The following is a 21,743-nucleotide window of genomic DNA, read 5'->3' on the forward strand; positions in this document are numbered from 1 at the left end:
TGCTTACCAGTCCCACTGATAAGCTAAGAGGCTTCCCTCCAACACAGAAAGGCTTGGGGGACCCAGAAGCTTACATACAGTCCTGGATACAACAAATCTGTATCTGGAACACTAGTTACAGGAAAGGTAGGAAACAGGCTTACAGTTTTTTTCTTTTTTACAGAAAAGTAGCAAAAACAGTAGTAAAAGCAATTCACATGCAGTGCAAGCTAGCACACTTGAGTATGCAGCAATATTAGACCAAACACAGTTTAAAAATGCAATTAAATTAAAAAGGACTAAAAGCAAGTGCAGAAAGAGTTTATTAGGTAGAATATGGTAAAGAAATGGGACGGGGGAGTGTCCCAGATCAAACCTACAGTGGGGTGGGCAACTGCAAAAGCCACCAAATTTAAACTACAAACCAAAAATAGGGAGGGTGGTTGGACAAATCAGTTTCAACAGAGATCTAAACAGTTTCAACAGAGATCTAAGCAAATACTAACAGTACAAACTTTAAAACCAAAAACAAATATTCTTAGCTCTGGATATTTGCCAATCAGTCTCTCAGAACAGTGAGACAACAGCTTCAACAAAGATCTAAGCAACAATTAAACTCTATAGCCAAAAAAATATATACTCAGCTCTGTATAATTGCAGAAAATATGTAAGGCAGTCTCTCAGAACACAGGTTCCTGCAACCAGAAGCGTTGTCCTGGAAAGAAAAGAAAGAAAGTGCATTTACTTTGTTAAAACAAGCCCTTGCACAGTCCCTGCCTTAGGACTGCCAGAGTATAAGAAAACTTTTATTTTGTTCTGTCATGAAAGGGAGGGTATGCAGCAGGGAGCCAATTTAAAACAATGGTGACATATATTGCATATTACAGTTCGTTTTTACTGGGCTGTCTACAGGCAGTAGCAGCAGCTGCACTGATGGTAGAACAATCTGTAGCATTAGTCCTATGACACAAATGTACAGCTGCACTGGTATAACAATCTGTAGCATTAGTCCTATGACACAAACGTACAGCTGCACTGATGGTAGAACAATCTGTAGCATTAGTCCTATGACACAAACATACGGCTGCACTGGTATAACAATCTGTAGCATTAGTCCTATGACACAAACATACAGCTGCACTGACGGTAGAACAATCTGTAGCATTAGTCCCAGGACACAAACATACAGATGCACTGGTAGTAGAACAATCTGTAGCATTAGTCATATGACACAAATGTACAGCTGCACTGGTATAACAATCTGTAGCATTAGTCCTATGACACAAATGTACAGCTGCACTGATGGTAGAACAAACTGTAGCATTAATCCTATGACACAAATGTACAGCTGCACTGGTATAACAATCTGTAGCATTAGTCCTATGACACAAACGTACAGCTGCACTGATGGTAGAACAATCTGTAGCATTAGTCCCAGGAAACAAATATACAGATACACTGGTAGTAGAACAATCTATAGCATTAGTCCTATGACACAAACATACAGCTGCACCGATGGTAGAACAATCTGTAGCATTAGTCCCAGGACACAAATATACAGATGCACTGGTAGTAGAACAATCTGTAGCATTAGTCCTATGACACAAACATACAGCTGCACTGGTATAACAATCTGTAGCATTAGTCCTATGACACAAGCACAGCTGCACCGATAGTAGAACAATCTGTAGCATTAGTCCCAGGACACAAATATACAGATGCACTGGTAGTAGATCAATCTGTAGCATTAGTCCTATGACACAAACATACAGATGCACTGGTAGTAGAACAATCTGTAGCATTAGTCCTATGACACAAACGTACAGCTGCACCGATGGTAGAACAATCTGTAGCATTATTCCCAGGACACAAATATACAGATGCACTGGTAGTAGAACAATCTGTAGCATTAGTCCTATGACACAAACGTACAGCTGCACTGATGGTAGAACAATCTGTAGCATTAGTCCTATGACACAAATGTACAGCTGCACTGGTATAACAATCTGTAGCATTAGTCCTATGACACAAACGTACAGCTGCACTGATGGTAGAACAATCTGTAGCATTAGTCCTATGACACAAACATACGGCTGCACTGGTATAACAATCTGTAGCATTAGTCCTATGACACAAACATACAGCTGCACTGATGGTAGAACAATCTGTAGCATTAGTCCCAGGACACAAACATACAGATGCACTGGTAGTAGAACAATCTGTAGCATTAGTCAAATGACACAAATGTACAGCTGCACTGGTATAACAATCTGTAGCATTAGTCCTATGACACAAATGTACAGCTGCACTGATGGTAGAACAAACTGTAGCATTAATCCTATGACACAAATGTACAGCTGCACTGGTATAACAATCTGTAGCATTAGTCCTATGACACAAACGCATAGCTGCACTGATGGTAGAACAATCTGTAGCATTAGTCCCAGGAAACAAATATACAGATACACTGGTAGTAGAACAATCTATAGCATTAGTCCTATGACACAAACATACAGCTGCACCGATGGTAGAACAATCTGTAGCATTAGTCCCAGGACACAAATATACAGATGCACTGGTAGTAGAACAATCTGTAGCATTAGTCCTATGACACAAACATACAGCTGCACTGGTATAACAATCTGTAGCATTAGTCCTATGACACAAACGTACAGCTGCACCGATAGTAGAACAATCTGTAGCATTAGTCCCAGGACACAAATATACAGATGCACTGGTAGTAGATCAATCTGTAGCATTAGTCCTATGACACAAACATACAGATGCACTGGTAGTAGAACAATCTGTAGCATTAGTCCTATGACACAAACGTACAGCTGCACCGATGGTAGAACAATCTGTAGCATTATTCCCAGGACACAAATATACAGATGCACTAGTAGTAGAACAATCTGTAGCATTAGTCCTATGACACAAATGTACAGCTGCACTGATGGTAGAACAATCTGTAGCATTAGTCCCAGGACACAAACATACAGATGCACTGGTAGTAGAACAATCTGTAGCATTAGTCCTATGACAGAAACGTACAGCTGCACCGATCGTAGAACAATCTGTAGCATTAGTCCCAGGGCACAAACATACAGATGCACTGGTAGTAGAACAATCTGTAGCATTAGTCCTATGACACAAACGCACAGCTAGACTGGTATAACAATCTGTAGCATTAGTCCTATGACACAAACGTACAGCTGCACTGATGGTAGAACAATCTGTAGCATTAGTCCTATGACACAAACGTACAGCTGCAATGATGGTAGAACAATCTGTAGCATTAGTCCCAGGACACAAACATACAGATGCACTGATGGTAAAACAATCTGTAGCATTAGTCCTATGACACAAACGTACAGCTGCACTGGTATAACAATCTGTAGCATTAGTCCTATGACACAAACGTACAGCTGCACTGGTGTAATAATCTGTAGCATTAGTCCTATGACACAAACGTACAGCTGCACTGATGGTAAAACAATCTGTAGCATTAGTCCCAGGACACAAACATACAGATGCACTGGTAGTAGAACAATCTGTAGCATTAGTCATATGACACAAATGTACAGCTGCACTGGTATAACAATCTGTAGCATTAGTCCTATGACACAAACGTACAGCTGCACTGATGGTAGAACAATCTGTAGCATTAATCCTATGACACAAATGTACAGCTGCACTGGTATAACAATCTGTAGCATTAGTCCTATGACACAAACGTACAGCTGCACTGATGGTAGAACAATCTGTAGCATTAGTCCCAGGAAACAAATATACAGATACACTGGTAGTAGAACAATCTATAGCATTAGTCCTATGACACAAACATACAGCTGCACCGATGGTAGAACAATCTGTAGCATTAGTCCCAGGACACAAATATACAGATGCACTGGTAGTAGAACAATCTGTAGCATTAGTCCTATGACACAAACATACAGCTGCACTGGTATAACAATCTGTAGCATTAGTCCTATGACACAAACGTACAGCTGCACCGATGGTAGAACAATCTGTAGCATTAGTCCCAGGACACAAATATACAGATGCACTGGTAGTAGATCAATCTGTAGCATTAGTCCTATGACACAAACATACAGATGCACTGGTAGTAGAACAATCTGTAGCATTAGTCCTATGACACAAACGTACAGCTGCACCGATGGTAGAACAATCTGTAGCATTATTCCCAGGACACAAATATACAGATGCACTGGTAGTAGAACAATCTGTAGCATTAGTCCTATGACACAAACGTACAGCTGCACTGATGGTAGAACAATCTGTAGCATTAGTCCCAGGACACAAACATACAGATGCACTGGTAGTAAAACAATCTGTAGCACTAGTCCTATGACACAAACGTACAGCTGCACCGATCGTAGAACAATCTGTAGCATTAGTCCCAGGGCACAAACATACAGATGCACTGGTAGTAGAACAATCTGTAGCATTAGTCCTATGACACAAACGCACAGCTAGACTGGTATAACAATCTGTAGCATTAGTCCTATGACACAAGCACAGCTGCACTGATGGTAGAACAATCTGTAGCATTAGTCCTATGACACAAACGTACAGCTGCAATGATGGTAGAACAATCTGTAGCATTAGTCCCAGGACACAAACATACAGATGCACTGATGGCAGAACAATCTGTAGCATTAGTCCTATGACACAAACGTACAGCTGCACTGGTATAACAATCTGTAGCATTAGTCCTATGACACAAGCATAGCTGCACTGATGGTAGAACAATCTGTAGCATTAGTCCCAGGACACAAACATACAGATGCACTGATGGTAGAACAATCTGTAGCATTAGTCCTATGACACAAACGTACAGCTGCACTGGTATAACAATCTGTAGCATTAGTCCTATGACAGAAACGTACAGCTGCACTGGTATAACAATATGTAGCATTAGTCCTATGACACAAACGTACAGCTGCACTGATGGTAGAACAATCTGAAGCATTAGTCCCAGGCTACAAACATACAGATGCACTGGTAGTAGAACAATCTGTAGCATTAGTCCTATGACACAAACGTACAGCTGCACTGGTATAACAATCTGTAGCATTAGTCCTATGACACAAGCGTACAGCTGCACTGATGGTAGAACAATCTGTAGCATTAGTCCTATGACACAAACATACAGCTGCACTGGTATAACAATCTGTAGCATTAGTCCTATGACACAAACGTACAGCTGCACTGATGGTAGAACAATCTGTAGCATTAGTCCTATGACACAAACGTACAGCAGCACTGGTATAACAATCTGTAGCATTAGTCCTATGACACAAACATACAGCTGCACTGGTATAACAATCTGTAGCATTAGTCCTATGACACAAACGTACAGCTGCACTGATGGTAGAACAATCTGTAGCATTAGTCCTATGACACAAACATACAGCTGCACTGGTATAACAATCTGCAGCATTAGTCCTATGACACAAACGTACAGCTGCACTGATGGTAGAACAATATGTAGCATCAGTCCCAGGACACAAACATACAGATGCACTGGTAGTAGAACAATCTGTAGTATTAGTCCTATGACACAAATGTACAGCTGCACTGGTATAACAATCTGTAGCATTAGTCCTATGACACAAACGTACAGCTGCACTGATGGTAGAACAATCTGTAGCATTAGTCCCAGGACACAAATATACAGATGCACTGGTAGTAGAACAATCTGTAGCATTAGTCCTATGACACAAATGTACAGCTGCACTGGTATAACAATCTGTAGCATTAGTCCTATGACACAAATGTACAGCTGCACCGATGGTAGAACAATCTGTAGCATTAGTCCTATGACACAAATGTACAGCTGCACTGGTATAACAATCTGTAGCATTAGTCCTATGACACAAACGTACAGCTGCACTGATGGTAGAACAATCTGTAGCATTAGTCCCAGGAAACAAATATACAGATACACTGGTAGTAGAACAATCTATAGCATTAGTACTATGACACAAACGTACAGCTGCACTGATGGTAGAACAATCTGTAGCATTAGTCCCAGGACACAAACATACAGATGCACTGGTAGTAGAACAATCTGTAGCGTTAGTCCTATGACACAAACGTACAGCTGCACCGATCATAGAACAATCTGTAGCATTAGTCCCAGGGCACAAACATACAGATGCACTGGTAGTAGAACAATCTGTAGCATTAGTCCTATGACACAAACGCACAGCTAGACTGGTATAACAATCTGTAGCATTAGTCCTATGACACAAACGTACAGCTGCACTGATGGTAGAACAATCTGTAGCATTAGTCCTATGACACAAACGTACAGCTGCAATGATGGTAGAACAATCTGTAGCATTAGTCCCAGGACACAAACATACAGATGCACTGATGGTAGAACAATCTGTAGCATTAGTCCTATGACACAAACGTACAGCTGCACTGGTATTACAATCTGTAGCATTAGTCCTATGACACAAATGTACAGCTGCACTGATGGTAGAACAATCTGTAGCATTAGTCCCAGGGCACAAACATACAGATGCACTGGTAGTAGAACAATATGTAGCATTAGTCCTATGACACAAACGTACAGCTGCACTGGTATAACAATCTGTAGCATTAGTCCTATGACACAAACGTACAGCTGCACTGATGGTAGAACAATCTGTAGCATTAGCCCCAGGGCACAAACATACAGATGCACTGGTAGTATAACAATCTGTTGCATTAGTCCTATGACACAAACGTACAGCTGCACTGGTATAACAATCTGTAGCATTAGTCCTATGACACAAAAGTACAGCTGCACTGATGGTAGAACAATCTGTAGCATTAGTCCCAGGACACAAACATACAGATGCACTGATGGTAGAGCAATCTGTAGTATTAGTCCTATGACACAAACATACAGCTGCACTGGTATAATAATCTGTAGCATTAGTCCTATGACACAAACGTACAGCTGCACTGATGGTAGAACAATCTGTAGCATTAGTCCTATGACACAAACATACAGCTGCACTGGTATAACAATCTGTAGCATTAGTCCTATGACACAAACGTACAGCTGCACTGATGGTAGAACAATCTGTAGCATTAGTCCTATGACACAAATGTACAGCAGCACTGGTATAACAATCTGTAGCATTAGTCCTATGACACAAACGTACAGCTGCACTGATGGTAGAACAATATGTAGCATCAGTCCCAGGACACAAACATACAGATGCACTGGTAGTAGAACAATCTGTAGTATTAGTCCTATGACACAAATGTACAGCTGCACTGGTATAACAATCTGTAGCATTAGTCCTATGACACAAACGTACAGCTGCACTGATGGTAGAACAATCTGTAGGATTAGTCCCAGGACACAAATATACAGATGCACTGGTAGTAGAACAATCTGTAGCATTAGTCCTATGACACAAACGTACAGCTGCACTGGTATAACAATCTGTAGCATTAGTCCTATGACACAAATGTACAGCTGCACCGATGGTAGATCAATCTGTAGCATTAGTCCTATGACACAAATGTACAGCTGCACTGGTATAACAATCTGTAGCATTAGTCCTATGACACAAACGTACAGCTGCACTGATGGTAGAACAATCTGTAGCATTAGTCCCAGGAAACAAATATACAGATACACTGGTAGTAGAACAATCTATAGCATTAGTCCTATGACAAAAACATACAGCTGCACTGATGGTAAAACAATCTGTAGCATTAGTCCCAGGACACAAATATACAGATGCACTGGTAGTAGAACAATCTCTAGCATTAGTCCTATGACACAAACGTACAGCGGCACTGTTATAACAATCTGTAGCACTAGTCCTATGACACAAATGTACAGCTGCACCGATGCTAGAACAATCTGTAGCATTAGTCCCAGGACACAAATATACAGATGCACTGGTAGTAGATCAATCTGTAGCATTAGTCCTATGACACAAACATACAGATGCACTGGTAGTAGAACAATCTGTAGCATTAGTCCTATGACACAAACATACAGCTGCACTGATGGTAGAACAATCTGTAGCATTATTCCCAGGACACAAATTTACAGATGCACTGGTAGTAGAACAATCTGTAGCATTAGTCCTATGACACAAACGTACAGCTGCACTGATGGTAGAACAATCTGTAGCATTAGTCCCAGGACACAAACATACAGATGCACTGGTAGTAGAACAATCTGTAGCATTAGTCCTATGACACAAACGTACAGCTGCACCGATCGTAGAACAATCTGTAGCATTAGTCCCAGGGCACAAACATACAGATGCACTGGTAGTAGAACAATCTGTAGCATTAGTCCTATGACACAAACGCACAGCTAGACTGGTATAACAATCTGTAGCATTAGTCCTATGACACAAACGTACAGCTGCACTGATGGTAGAACAATCTGTAGCATTAGTCCTATGACACAAACGTACAGCTGCAATGATGGTAGAACAATCTGTAGCATTAGTCCCAGGACACAAACATACAGATGCACTGATGGTAGAACAATCTGTAGCATTAGTCCTATGACACAAACGTACAGCTGCACTGGTATAACAATCTGTAGCATTAGTCCTATGACACAAATGTACAGCTGCACTGGTATAACAATCTGTAGCATTAGTCCTATGACACAAACGTACAGCTGCACTGATGGTAGAACAATCTGTAGCATTAGTCCCAGGGCACAAACATACAGATGCACTGGTAGTATAACAATCTGTTGCATTAGTCCTATGACACAAACGTACAGCTGCACTGGTATAACAATCTGTAGCATTAGTCCTATGACACAAAAGTACAGCTGCACTGATGGTAGAACAATCTGTAGCATTAGTCCCAGGACACAAACATACAGATGCACTGATGGTAGAGCAATCTGTAGTATTAGTCCTATGACACAAACATACAGCTGCACTGGTATAACAATCTGTAGCATTAGTCCTATGACACAAACGTACAGCTGCACTGATGGTAGAACAATCTGTAGCATTAGTCCTATGACACAAACATACAGCTGCACTGGTATAACAATCTGTAGCATTAGTCCTATGACACAAACGTACAGCTGCACTGATGGTAGAACAATCTGTAGCATTAGTCCTATGACACAAACGTACAGCAGCACTGGTATAACAATCTGTAGCATTAGTCCTATGACACAAACGTACAGCTGCACTGATGGTAGAACAATATGTAGCATCAGTCCCAGGACACAAACATACAGATGCACTGGTAGTAGAACAATCTGTAGTATTAGTCCTATGACACAAATGTACAGCTGCACTGGTATAACAATCTGTAGCATTAGTCCTATGACACAAATGTACAGCTGCACTGATGGTAGAACAATCTGTAGGATTAGTCCCAGGACACAAATATACAGATGCACTGGTAGTAGAACAATCTGTAGCATTAGTCCTATGACACAAACGTACAGCTGCACTGGTATAACAATCTGTAGCATTAGTCCTATGACACAAATGTACAGCTGCACCGATGGTAGAACAATCTGTAGCATTAGTCCTATGACACAAATGTACAGCTGCACTGGTATAACAATCTGTAGCATTAGTCCTATGACACAAACGTACAGCTGCACTGATGGTAGAACAATCTGTAGCATTAGTCCCAGGAAACAAATATACAGATACACTGGTAGTAGAACAATCTATAGCATTAGTCCTATGACACAAACATACAGCTGCACTGATGGTAAAACAATCTGTAGCATTAGTCCCAGGACACAAATATACAGATGCACTGGTAGTAGAACAATCTCTAGCATTAGTCCTATGACACAAACATACAGCGGCACTGTTATAACAATCTGTAGCACTAGTCCTATGACACAAATGTACAGCTGCACCGATGCTAGAACAATCTGTAGCATTAGTCCCAGGACACAAATATACAGATGCACTGGTAGTAGATCAATCTGTAGCATTAGTCCTATGACACAAACATACAGATGCACTGGTAGTAGAACAATCTGTAGCATTAGTCCTATGACACAAACGTACAGCTGCACCGATGGTAGAACAATCTGTAGCATTATTCCCAGGACACAAATTTACAGATGCACTGGTAGTAGAACAATCTGTAGCATTAGTCCTATGACACAAACGTACAGCTGCACTGATGGTAGAACAATCTGTAGCATTAGTCCGAGGACACAAACATACAGATGCACTGGTAGTAGAACAATCTGTAGCATTAGTCCTATGACACAAACGTACAGCTGCACCGATCGTAGAACAATCTGTAGCATTAGTCCCAGGGCACAAACATACAGATGCACTAGTAGTAGAACAATCTGTAGCATTAGTCCTTTGACACAAAAGCACAGCTAGACTGGTATAACAATCTGTAGCATTAGTCCTATGACACAAACGTACAGCTGCACTGATGGTAGAACAATCTGTAGCATTTGTCCTATGACACAAACGTACAGCTGCAATGATGGTAGAACAATCTGTAGCATTAGTCCCAGGACACAAACATACAGATGCACTGATGGTAGAACAATCTATAGCATTAGTCCTATGACACAAACGTACAGCTGCACTGGTATAACAATCTGTAGCATTAGTCCTATGACACAAACATACAGCTGCACTGATGGTAGAACAATTTGTAGCATTAGTCCCAGGACACAAACATACAAATGCACTGATGGTAGAACAATCTGTAGCATTAGTCCTATGACACAAACGTACAGCTGCACTGGTGTAACAATCTGTAGCATTAGTCCTATGACACAAACGTACAGCTGCACTGATGGTAGAACAATCTGTAGCATTATTCCCAGGACACAAATTTACAGATGCACTGGTAGTAGAACAATCTGTAGCATTAGTCCTATGACACAAACGTACAGCTGCACTGATGGTAGAACAATCTGTAGCATTAGTCCGAGGACACAAACATACAGATGCACTGGTAGTAGAACAATCTGTAGCATTAGTCCTATGACACAAACGTACAGCTGCACCGATCGTAGAACAATCTGTAGCATTAGTCCCAGGGCACAAACATACAGATGCACTAGTAGTAGAACAATCTGTAGCATTAGTCCTTTGACACAAACGCACAGCTAGACTGGTATAACAATCTGTAGCATTAGTCCTATGACACAAACGTACAGCTGCACTGATGGTAGAACAATCTGTAGCATTAGTCCCAGGACACAAACATACAGATGCACTGATGGTAGAACAATCTGTAGCATTAGTCCTATGACACAAACATACAGCTGCACTGGTATAACAATCTGTAGCATTAGTCCTATGACACAAACGTACAGCTGCACTGATGGTAGAACAATCTGTAGCATTAGTCCTATGACACAAACATACAGCTGCACTGGTATAACAATCTGTAGCATTAGTCCTATGACACAAACGTACAGCTGCACTGATGGTAGAACAATCTGTAGCATTAGTCCTATGACACAAACGTACAGCAGCACTGGTATAACAATCTGTAGCATTAGTCCTATGACACAAACGTACAGCTGCACTGATGGTAGAACAATATGTAGCATCAGTCCCAGGACACAAACATACAGATGCACTGGTAGTAGAACAATCTGTAGTATTAGTCCTATGACACAAATGTACAGCTGCACTGGTATAACAATCTGTAGCATTAGTCCTATGACACAAACGTACAGCTGCACTGATGGTAGAACAATCTGTAGGATTAGTCCCAGGACACAAATATACAGATGCACTGGTAGTAGAACAATCTGTAGCATTAGTCCTATGACACAAACGTACAGCTGCACTGGTATAACAATCTGTAGCATTAGTCCTATGACACAAATGTACAGCTGCACCGATGGTAGAACAATCTGTAGCATTAGTCCTATGACACAAATGTACAGCTGCACTGGTATAACAATCTGTAGCATTAGTCCTATGACACAAACGTACAGCTGCACTGATGGTAGAACAATCTGTAGCATTAGTCCCAGGAAACAAATATACAGATACACTGGTAGTAGAACAATCTATAGCATTAGTCCTATGACACAAACATACAGCTGCACTGATGGTAAAACAATCTGTAGCATTAGTCCCAGGACACAAATATACAGATGCACTGGTAGTAGAACAATCTCTAGCATTAGTCCTATGACACAAACATACAGCGGCACTGTTATAACAATCTGTAGCACTAGTCCTATGACACAAATGTACAGCTGCACCGATGCTAGAACAATCTGTAGCATTAGTCCCAGGACACAAATATACAGATGCACTGGTAGTAGATCAATCTGTAGCATTAGTCCTATGACACAAACATACAGATGCACTGGTAGTAGAACAATCTGTAGCATTAGTCCTATGACACAAACGTACAGCTGCACCGATGGTAGAACAATCTGTAGCATTATTCCCAGGACACAAATTTACAGATGCACTGGTAGTAGAACAATCTGTAGCATTAGTCCTATGACACAAACGTACAGCTGCACTGATGGTAGAACAATCTGTAGCATTAGTCCGAGGACACAAACATACAGATGCACTGGTAGTAGAACAATCTGTAGCATTAGTCCTATGACACAAACGTACAGCTGCACCGATCAGAACAATCTGTAGCATTAGTCCCAGGGCACAAACATACAGATGCACTAGTAGTAGAACAATCTGTAGCATTAGTCCTTTGACACAAAAGCACAGCTAGACTGGTATAACAATCTGTAGCATTAGTCCTATGACACAAACGTACAGCTGCACTGATGGTAGAACAATCTGTAGCATTTGTCCTATGACACAAACGTACAGCTGCAATGATGGTAGAACAATCTGTAGCATTAGTCCCAGGACACAAACATACAGATGCACTGATGGTAGAACAATCTATAGCATTAGTCCTATGACACAAACGTACAGCTGCACTGGTATAACAATCTGTAGCATTAGTCCTATGACACAAACATACAGCTGCACTGATGGTAGAACAATTTGTAGCATTAGTCCCAGGACACAAACATACAGATGCACTGATGGTAGAACAATCTGTAGCATTAGTCCTATGACACAAACGTACAGCTGCACTGGTGTAACAATCTGTAGCATTAGTCCTATGACACAAACGTACAGCTGCACTGATGGTAGAACAATCTGTAGCATTAGTCCCAGGGCACAAACATACAGATGCACTGGTAGTAGAACAATCTGTAGCATTAGTCCTATGACACAAATGTACAGCTGCACTGGTATAACAATCTGTAGCATTAGTCCTATGACACAAACGTACAGCTGCACTGATGGTAGAACAATCTGTAGACTTAGTCCTATGACACAAACGTACAGCTGCACTGATGGTAGAACAATCTCTAGCATTAGTCCCAGGACACAAACATACAGATGCACTGATGGTAGAACAATCTGTATCATTAGTCCTATGACACAAACGTACAGCTGCACTGATGGTAGAACAATCTGTAGCATTAGGCCCAGGACACAAACATACAGATGCACTGATGGTAGAACAATCTGTAGCATTAGTCCTATGACACAAACGTACAGCTGCACTGGTATAACAATCTGTAGCATTAGTCCTATGACACAAACGTACAGCTGCACTGATGGTAGAACAATCTGTAGCATTAGTCCCAGGGCACAAACATACAGATGCACTGGTAGTAGAACAATCTGTAGCATTAGTCCTATGACACAAACGTACAGCTGCACTGGTATAACAATCTGTAGCATTAGTCCTGTGACACAAACGTACAGCTGCACTGATGGTAGAACAATCTGTAGCATTAGTCCCAGGGCACAAACATACAGATGCACTGGTAGTAGAACAATCTGTAGCATTAGTCCTATGACACAAATGTACAGCTGCACAGGTATAACAATCTGCAGCATTAGTCCTATGACACAAAAGTACAGCTGCACTGATGGTAGAACAATCTGTAGCATTAGTCCTATGACACAAACGTACGGCTGCACTGGTATAACAATCTGTAGCATTAGTCCTATGACACAAACGTACAGCTGCACTGATGGTAGAACAATCTGTAGCATTAGTCCTATGACACAAACATACAGCTGCACTGGTATAACAGTCTGTAGCATTAGTCCTATGACACAAACGTACAGCTGCACTGATCGTAGAACAATCTGTAGCATTAGTCCTATGACACAAATGTACAGCTGCACTGGTATAACAATCTGTAGCATTAGTCCTATGCCACAAACGTACAGCTGCACTGATGGTAGAACAATATGTAGCATCAGTCCCAGGACACAAACATACAGATGCACTGGTAGTAGAACAATCTGTAGCATTGGTCATATGACACAAACATACAGCTGCACTGGTATAACAATCTGTAGCATTAGTCCTATGACACAAACATACAGCTGCACTGATGGTAGAACAATTTGTAGCATTAGTCCCAGGACACAAACATACAGATGCACTAGTAGTAGAACAATCTGTAGCGTTAGTCCTATGACACAAATGTACAGCTGCTCTGGTATAACAATCTGTAGCATTAGTCCTATGACACAAACGTACAGCTGCACTGATGGTAGAACAATCTGTAGCATTAGTCCCAGGGCACAAACATACAGATGCACTGGTAGTAGAACAATCTGTAGCATTAGTCCTATGACACAAACGTACAGCTGCACTGGTATAACAATCTGTAGCATTAGTCCTATGACACAAACGCACAGCTGCACTGATGGTAGAACAATCTGTAGCATTAGTCCCAGGACACAAACATATAGATGCACTGGTAGTAGAACAATCTGTAGCATTAGTCCCAGTACACAAAAGTAGATCTGCACTGGTAGTAGAACATTCTGCAGCATTAGTCCCAGGACACAAGCTTGTACTTCCCATGTGGTATCTGCACTTTTACTGAAATCTAAAATGCATCATCTCTTAGCTGCTAGGCTGACAAAGTATGAGCTGCTGCTGATTTAAATTCCTTTGATCACCATTGAGCATTCTCAGGTATTGAACCCAGCATCTCTCTTACCCATAACAGGAGATGAGGAACCTCATGATTGTATAATTGTGACTAACTATGTGCTTTCTCCTTGACTTGATTTAAAATATACTTCAATACAGAAAACAAAAATGAAACTGTGGATGCAAAAGAGACAGAAATGAAAACCTTACAGCAGGCATAGCTCTTTGTACAGAGACTTAAATTCTTTGTCAGAAAAGATACAAGGGGTTACTTCTGCACAAGGTGCTAAATTGATTGTGTGTACAAAAGCATGTAAAAGACCTAAGAATAAGGTTGCAAATATCTATACTAATGGCCGTTATAGCTTCAGGGTAGCTCATGACTTTGGAAAATTGTGGAGACAAAGACAAATTTTAACATCAGCAGGTACTAAAATAAAAAATGAAAAGTTTGTAAAGGACATATAAAATGCTTTGTCATTACCAAAGGCTTTAGAAATCATTAAAGTACAAGCTCACACAAGAGGATATACTGTTATTGTAAAAAGTAATCTGTTAGCAGATTATGCAACTAAGCAAGCTGCTGGTTTAAATGTTTCTAAAAATTGTGGAGGTAATTCAATAAAGCCTACATGCAGTGATTTCCCATGTAAGTATAGTAGCATTGCCCCAACATGTAAACCAGCTGGTGAGCGATCCAATACAGAGAGTAGAGGGGCATGCACAAGCATGTGGACACGGAAGTGTCTGTGGAATGCAAATCACCTCATATGCTAGCAAAACCCATGCAAATGAGGGTGATTTGCAATCCAGTAAGTAGAAAGGCACCCATGTAGGTGCCGTGTTTTTGCCAGAAATGTACACAGAAAGAAATTGTGTACCAAAATGTAAATTTTATATATGGGCTGTAAAAGCCCAAAAAGAAGGTTGGATCCTGCACTGTGGCATGCAAATGTCCAAAACTATGGCCAGTGAGTTCAAAAAGCAATGCACATAAATAAAAAATATTACATTTTTAATACATATATTATGCTTGCATGGTGTGCAGCAATGAGCAAACATGCCATTATGCAAAAAATAAATAAATAAATAAAATAATAATAAATAGTTGAAAAAACAAAAATAAGACATTTTCAAAAATAATGCACTATGGTGCCCTGTATGCAGAGGGTACAATTGTAGGTTGCCGTGGTTGCTAATGTGGCAGGCCCTGGAGTAGTGAAGCATCCAGGGTATATTCAAATAGGTTTATGCAAATGAGTTGGGGTTGCTGAATAGGAAAAAGAGCCACTGTGTCTGCAGATACAACCCATGCCAGGGCTAGAACCATATAGGTAGTATTAGAATAGGTAGCTGACATCAAAAGGGGGTGTGTAACTCTATGTTTAAGTGGATTGAAGCTCAGCAGAGCCTGTTTGTACACAGCTAAGGAGAGCTAAGCAGGGGGGTGCGTCCGATGCTGCTGAGCTGTGTTTGATCCCGCAGCATGTGTTTTAGCTGCTTTAAGAAAAGCATGCCCCTGTATAGGGGGAGTGTCCAAACTGCTGAAAATTGTTTGTACTAGTGTCATGGGTTTGTGCACCATGCCGCAGTACTTAGCAGTGAAAGAATTAGAAAAAATAAATGAATTAAAAAAAGGAAATAGCTAAGGGAAGCCAATAAAGTAGAAATGACTGATAAGCCCTGCTCAACAGATACTGGCCCATTCAACCCCCCCCCCCCCAATGATATAAGCTTCAGGTGGAATGCATCATAGTAAGCCAATCACATAGACTGTATCTGTAGCACACCCGTATAAAGGTATGCATAAACCCTTCAATCTGACTTTTCCCACACACTCTGCACCATTGGAGTACACACTTAGGAATTTTAACTGACAAAATGATAGGGGCTGCTGCTGCTCTGTTACATCTGTATGTGCTAGAGGCCGAGGTCAATGCAGGTGCTGATGCTAACAATAGGCCATGACTGAGAAGGAGAAGAGTGCTCAGGTCCAGGGTAATCATCCAGGTGCTACATTAGCTGGAGATTGTAGAGCACTACAAGGTGGATTGCAACATACTACAAGACCTCACCAAGCTCTGTCGCTCTCAACTCAGACCTAGAGCCAACAGGGGGGGACTCATCCTAGTGGAAATAAAGGTATGTGTAGCACTTAGAATATTAGCTACAGGCACTTTTCAAAAACAAACTGCGGACATATTGTGGGTCTCCAGGGATCTGCAGCCAGGGTACTCCACCATTTCCTAGATGCCATGTAAGCACATGCCAGTGAGCACATTTATTTACCTCGCACCCTTGAAGAGAGGGACAGCAATATGCATCTCTTCCACAATGTAGCACATTACCCTGAGCTACTGGGTGCCATAGACTGCACTCATGTGCACATCAAAGCACCACCTGGTGAAGAGGGTAGAGTTTATGTCAACCGCAAGGGGTATCACTCCATCAATTGCCAGGTCGTGCGAAATGCCCAGGGCATTATCATGAATGTGTGTGCTGGCATCCATGACAGTTATCACGTCTCCCACATCTGGTGCTCATCACATCTGTACCAGACATTTGCCAGGGGGGAATCCCATACGGGCTTCTACTGGGGGATCCTGATTACGCACTGGAACCGTAGATGATGACACCCATTAGAAATGCATGCACACCTACTGAAGAACACCAAAATGAGGTACACATACAAACTAGGAACATCATAGAGCATGTGCTTGGGCTGCTTAAGTCACGGTTCTACTGTAATGGTATATCTGGTGGAGCCCTGCAGTACTCTTCAGCCACATGTGCACACATGTTCACAGTATATGCCATGGTACACAATATAATCCTGCTGAAACAGCTGTAGCAGGAACATCACAGAGAAGGGTCACACAGCCCCCAACAGTGCCAAGGTCCCCACAGTCACACTGGGACTCAGAGGAGGAAGCCCCTGAGTCTATCCTGGTAGACAGATGTAGGCATGCCCATTATGCCCTGACCTTGGCAAAGAAGCAATCCACATGCACTGACACCCTACAGACCTAGGGACTGACACCTCACTCTGACTCACATACATACTAAAATGGATATCAGCCACAGCACACAACCTGTACCTTAACATGCATTGGCTGTGTACTGCATGCATCAAGAGTCAGCCCTGAATCACTATTAAATTAAATGCTGCAGGCACAAGGTAAGTCACTGCTCACTACAACAAATGTATGGGGTACTACACTATGGTAGCATAAGTATGGACCTGCTGCATGTATGCAAGGGAATAGAGTGGGCTACCAGAATAGCTGCAGACAACTGACAGCTATGTGGGACAACAGCAACTCTCTGCCCCATACTGGCTGTCCCATAATATGCAGTAGGCCCCAAGCCAGCAAACCCCACTGTAATACGTGAGGGGATTGCAAATACTGGGGTCATAAGACAGATGCTTGACTGTCAATGCTAGAGTCACCTTCCCCCAACACACCCATGTTCCCATACAACTGCAGTAAATTATGTTTGCAGGGTAATAGCAGCAGACCACACAATCCCAGGGCTGTTCCAATCAACCTGGTTACATGTTCCATTTCCACAATATGCAGGGGTCGATGTATTATGTATGTGTTTGGCTGATAGTGTCAGGAATTAAACTGCACTGCCTGGTGGCTGGCATGGCTTAGTGGGCTAAGTCCATTACCATGGCTGATGGTGCTCATGGTTTGATACTGGCTGCACCTACTATTTTTGCATCTGAGCTACACCTATGGTAGGAGTTCTACAGACTGTTCATATGTCACTATTTGTTACTACAAGAAAGCTGATCAAAGCTAAAAATAATGGAGGGACAGGGGGCCACAGATATCTCTGAGTGAACTACATGGTAGCTAGTAGAACAGCCTGTTGTAACAAGTCAGAGTAGCAGCAGGATGTCAAGGCCATCACATATCTGTGTCAGTACTTACAAGTCAGTGGGCACCATCATACCTCTCAAATGTACAGAGTGTCAATACTTACAACAATGCAGTGGGGACCATCATACCATTCAAATGTACAGAGTGTTGCAGAATGTCCACATTTTTGCCACTTATTTACTGTCCATTTTTCATAACATTGCAAGTTTCTGGCAAACTAGTGGCAAATCAATAAAGGCTGACATGAGAAAATAATGACAGACAGTTGGGATGCAGACTTCGCACCCATCAGAACATTCATGCTAATACAAAACCTGTTATTCTGCCAACTGTCTAAGGTTGTAAGTGCAATATTAAAAACTTGTCACTATGTGCGGGTGTCTGTGTCTCACGTTTCTATTTAGCTTTGTCCATATTTCTGGCTATAAGAGGTCGAGAGGTATGGGCACCATGTAGCCTTATAATAACAGTATAACACAAACCCTTTGAGAACCAGAGCAGACATATGGGGCTCAAGGCTGGACATCCTGCAAAACAGGGAAAGTCAGAGGTGTGAAGTCTGTAACCATGTGTGTGATGTTACATCACATACCCAGCCACAGCATACCTATAACTACATAGAGCAGCAACTGTAGACAAAGCCAGGAACTGGAGCAGGCAGGACAAAGGCCCACGTATAAGGAGGAGGAGGAACTACTGGCCAGACAAACGTAGAAAGTGCAGAATAGAACAGTTTGTACAGTAGCATGGGCACCCAGCAGTGTATGGAGTCAGTAACCCAAATGTCTGTCAGTGGTTCCTCACGTCACTCTATAATGATCTGCCACTGATGTACTAGGAAATCACATTGCTATGTAAAATGTACCAGACATATGATGCAAAACCTTGTTCAGTCTAATACACTCAGTACACACCCTAGATATGAGTCAGATATTACGGACAGCACACAGCCAGGAAATCCCTTGGGCATCATATCAGGGTGGTGCTAGACTGTGTATTCAGGTGCAGCAGCCTATTGGCTGTAGCCAACAAATTCCCAGACTGAAGTACAGCTAGGTCTGACCTGGAGTCTCCTTGTAAGTACCGATGGTCACACTGGGCATGCTCCTACACTTAGCTAATGTCAGCCCATGTCTGAAGCCACATCTGACTATAGAACTGAGATGACCATATATCACTGTGCATACAGACGGCCATGTATATCTAACGTCTCTCCCTATCTCCATCCGACATGATGGCCCTTATCTATCAGTATGTGGCACATATAAGATATATATGGATCTGTAGAGTTTTATATACATACATATATACATAGGTAACTTATATGGTTTACTATTATAATTTCGAAAATAAAAATAATTTTGTAATAAAAAGTCAAAGGATATAGTTGAAAAGCAGTATTACTAGTTGTGTATAATGTCGAAAACTGCTTGTTTTTGTCGAAAATGTTGAATTCGATATTTTACGGCAACTTTCATAAATGCTATCCATTGCGTGATGTCCATAGTGAATTTTATTTCCATGACATTCACAATGTTAAGAGTGATGCTGCCCACCATAAATGTTAACACCTATTAATGTTTCAAACCCATAAATTAAGTAATATATGTTGAGAAATTATAGAAATCCAATAAAATGTGAAATGATGACGTCCCTGAAATCCTGTATTTAAATATCTACATAATATACACACAGACATGCTAAATCTAGAATTAAACATTTTGAACAATTGGAAGTCCATGTGACTGTATTAAAAGGAGCAATGATGTAATGCTGTGCCATTAATTGAACAAATCCTAATGGTGTGAATTCATCCCTTTTAGCTAGTAAATGCTGTACCATATGTTCTTTATTAGTGAGTCTACGCTTTTTAGGAGAGGATGGGACACAGCATTACAGTTTATTTTTAAGGTCTTCCAGGTGATTCTGTTTGAAACAGATAGCATGCAGTACGTCCGTAATGTACAATTGCTTTTACTGAGTAAACTCCTTAAAAGGCGATGCCAGCCCTCAATTGCATTCTGACTCCTAGTGTACCACAAAGTGCAAGTATCTGCCTGATTTCAAAAACACATGCCAAAAAGTGGTGGTTGCCTCTCAGAAGTATTACCACACATGCCGTAGTGATGAGGATGACCTAAACTGTAGTTATTCTTAAAAAAATTCACATAACAGTGTACCTCTTTCATCCAAAGCCTCCTGTATAGAACTTAAAGTTTCCATAACATGCTCTGTACGTATGAATGCCAATGCAGGGATCTGCTTACATAGCAAAGCAAACTGAGTGTCATTACCATACACTGTTGTAAGATTAAGCTTCTGAATTTGTCTCCACAAAATCTGGCAAAAATTGAACCAGCAACCCTTAGACGTACTATTAGGAAGACGCTTCATTATACTGTTTATGGCTCCTCTTTCAAAATCACTGAGGACCATTTTAGGATTTAACTCCAATTCAAACTCTTCACAAAGAGACTGTAATGTACTCCGAAAGTGATCATAACACTCTTCACACTTTGAAGGGAGAATACCATAAACAACAGGTACAACTTTACTGTGTCCACTACGTTCCAAACTGCAATGCACTGAATACACTTGCTTACATTCTCGAGTACTAATAGGAAAAGTACCGTTAACCAACATAAGTTCAGATTTGCATAGTACATGTAAATTTTACTTTTCATAGTACAACACCACTATTTTCTATCTAATGTTCTTCTCTCCAAATAATACTGGTAGCCATCAATACACAGTATAGAACATTCTTTTTATGGCATGATAGTTGAATAAGTATTTCCGACCACTCCAGGATAAGTGCCTGTATGTTGCTCTGCCATAATATTACATTAACCAACAATTAAACCATATATATTAGGGAAACTTATATTCTACTAGCAT

This window comes from Protopterus annectens, chromosome 15.part0 (assembly GCF_019279795.1).
Source record: "Protopterus annectens isolate FY-2018-M chromosome 15.part0, PAN1.0, whole genome shotgun sequence".
Classification (NCBI taxonomy): Eukaryota; Metazoa; Chordata; order Ceratodontiformes; family Protopteridae; genus Protopterus; species Protopterus annectens.